The following is a 3,050-nucleotide window of genomic DNA, read 5'->3' on the forward strand; positions in this document are numbered from 1 at the left end:
ACAGATACCACTATATACTAAAAAAAACCATTGCCATCGAGTAGATTCCAACTTATAGCGACCCTATAGGACAGAGTAGAACTGCCCCATAGGGTTTCCGAGGAGCGGCTGGTGGATTCTAACTGCCAATGTTTTGGTTAGCAGCCAAATGTTCAACCACTGCACCACAGGGCTCCACCCTTATCTATGCACACATGGACCTGCTATACACATATATGCATATATATCTACCTATGTAAACCACTCATGTATTTTTTGGTTGCTACTGTTGTTGTTGCCAAATTGTATATGTTATAGCATTTACCAATACGTTCCCTTAATCTTGTGTATTTCTTATTGTTATGGATTGAATTGTGTCCCCCCAAAAATGTGTATATCAGTTTGGCTAGGCCATGATTCCCAGTGTTGTGTGGTTGTCTTCCATTTTGTGATTGTAATTTTACATTAAGAGGATTAGGGTGGGATTATAACACCACCCTAACCCAGGTCACATCCCCGATCCCATGTAAAGGGAGTTTCCCTGGGGTGTGGCCCGCACCAGCTTTTATCTCTTGTAAGAGATAAAAGGAAAGAGAAGCAAGCAGACAATTGGGGACCTCATACCATCAAGAAAGCAGTGCCAGGAGCAGAGTGCGTCCTTTGGATCAGGGTCCCTGCGCTGAGAAGCTCCTTGTCCAGGGGAACACTGATGAGAAGACCAAGAGAGAGAGAAAGCCTTCGCCTGGAGCTGACACCCTGAATTTGGACTTTTAGCCTACTTTACTGTAAGGAAATAAATTTCTCTTTGTTAAAACCATCCACTCATGGTATTTCTGTTAGAGCAGTACTAGATGACTAAGACACTTATTGTCATCAGTTACCTTGGTTAAATTGTGCACACTTCACCCACATTCAGTATTGCCTTTCCCATCACCAGAAATAACAAGTGTCTATTGTCTAGAGAGTGATTTTCCCTCCTTCCCCTTCCTATCCCCGGTAACCACCAAAGAACGTTGATTGCTTTGCTGTGTGTGTACCTATTATTGTCTTTTTATAAAACTGGTATCATACGATATATGTCCTTTCGTGCTTGACTTATTTCACTCAGCATAATGTTCTCCAGATTCATCCATGTTATAAGATGTCTCGTGGACTCATCATTATTCTTTATAGTTGCATGGTATTCCACTGTATGTATATACCACATTTTGTTTATCCATTCATCTGTTGATGGATGCTTAGGTTGTTTGTATCTTTTTGCTAGTGTGAATAATGCTGCAATGAACATAGGTGTGCATACGTCTATTCGTGTCACTGCTCTTAGATCTTTAGGGTATATACCTAGAAGTGGGATTTCTATTTCTAATTTTTTAAGGACAAGCCACACTGTTGAGGAGCTCTGTTGGTGCAGTGGTTAAGTGTTTGGCTGCTAACTGAAAGGTTGGCTGTTCGAACTCACCAGCCACTTCTTGGGAGAAAAAATGTGGCAATCTGCTCCTGTAAAGATTTACAGCCTCAGAAACCTCATTGTGCAGTTCTAACCTGTCCTACAGGGTTGCTATCAGTAGCAACTGACTTGATGGCATGAGTTTGGGTTTTCATACTGTTTTCCATAGTGATTGTACCATTTTATAATCTCACCAGCAGTTGATAAGGGTTCCAATCTCCCTACATTCTTGTCAGCATTTGTTGTTTTCTGTGTTTTTGATCAGTAACATTTTTGCAGGGGTGAGATGGTATCTCACTGCAGTTTTGATTTGCATCTCTCTAATGGCTAATGATTGTGAGCATCTTTTCATGGGTTTGCTGGCTACTTGAATGTCCTATTTGGTGAAGTGTCTGTTCATGTCCTTTGCCCATTTTTTAATTGGATTGTTTGTCTTTTTGTTGTTGAGTTGTTGAAGTTTACTATATATTTTAGAGATTAGACCCTTATCAGATATACCATTCCCAAAGACTTTTTCCTGATCTCTAGGTTCTCTTTTTATTCTTTTGATGAATATAACTATTTGATTTTTAGGAGGTCCCAGTTAACTAATTTGTCTTCGGTTGCTCATGCATTTGAAGTTGTGTTTGGTATTCTGTTACCGGAAAAATTTAAGCTCTATAGTTTTGTCCCTGTATTATTTCTAGGAACTTTATACTTTTAGCTTTAAGTTTTAAGTCTCTGATCCATTTTGAATTAGTTTTTGTGTATGGTGTTAGGTATTGATCCTGTTTCATTTTTCTACAAATGGCTACCCGGTTTTGATAGCACCATTTGTTAAGCAGACTGTTCCTTCCCCATTTAATGGACTTTGAATCCTTGTCAAAAATCAGCTACCCATAGATGGATGGATTTGCTTCTGGATTCTCAATTCTATTCCATTGGTTTGTGTGTCTGTCATTGAACCAGTACCGGACTGTTTTGACTACTGAGACTGTACTATTCTTAAAGTCAAGAGTTTTGTTTATAACAGTTTGCCTACAGCAGGAAATCATACTGTTTTCATTTGCTGCAGATAAAGAACGGTTGTTATAGAGAGTTATAGGGTTAGAGTTCTTGTTGTTGTTAGGCACCATCGAGTCAGTTTTGACTCATAGTGATCCTATGTACAACAGAACGAAACACTGCCTGGTCTGCACCATCCTCATGATTGTTATTATGCTTGAGCCCACTGTTGCAGCCACTGTGTCAATCCATCTCATTAAGGGTCTTCCTCTGTTTCATTGACCTTCTACTTTACCAAATATGATGTCCTTCTCCAGGGACTGGTCCCTCCATATAACATATTCAAAGTATGTGAGAGGAAGTCTCGCTATCCTCGCTTCTAAGTAGCATTCTGGCTGAACTTCCAAGACAGTTTTATTTGTTCTTTTGGCAGTCCATGGTATATTCAACATTCTTCGACACACCAGGTGTCAATTCTTCTTCAATCTTCCTTATTCATCGTCCAGCTTTCACATGCATATGATGTGATTGAAAACGCCATGGCTTGGGGGCACCTTAGTCCTTAAAGTGACATCCTTGCTTTTTAACACTTTAAAGAGATCTTTTGTAGCAGATTTGTCAGTTGCAATGCAGTGTTTGA

Source organism: Trichechus manatus, unplaced genomic scaffold (assembly GCF_000243295.1).
Source record: "Trichechus manatus latirostris isolate Lorelei unplaced genomic scaffold, TriManLat1.0 scaffold00020, whole genome shotgun sequence".
Taxonomy (NCBI): Eukaryota; Metazoa; Chordata; class Mammalia; order Sirenia; family Trichechidae; genus Trichechus; species Trichechus manatus.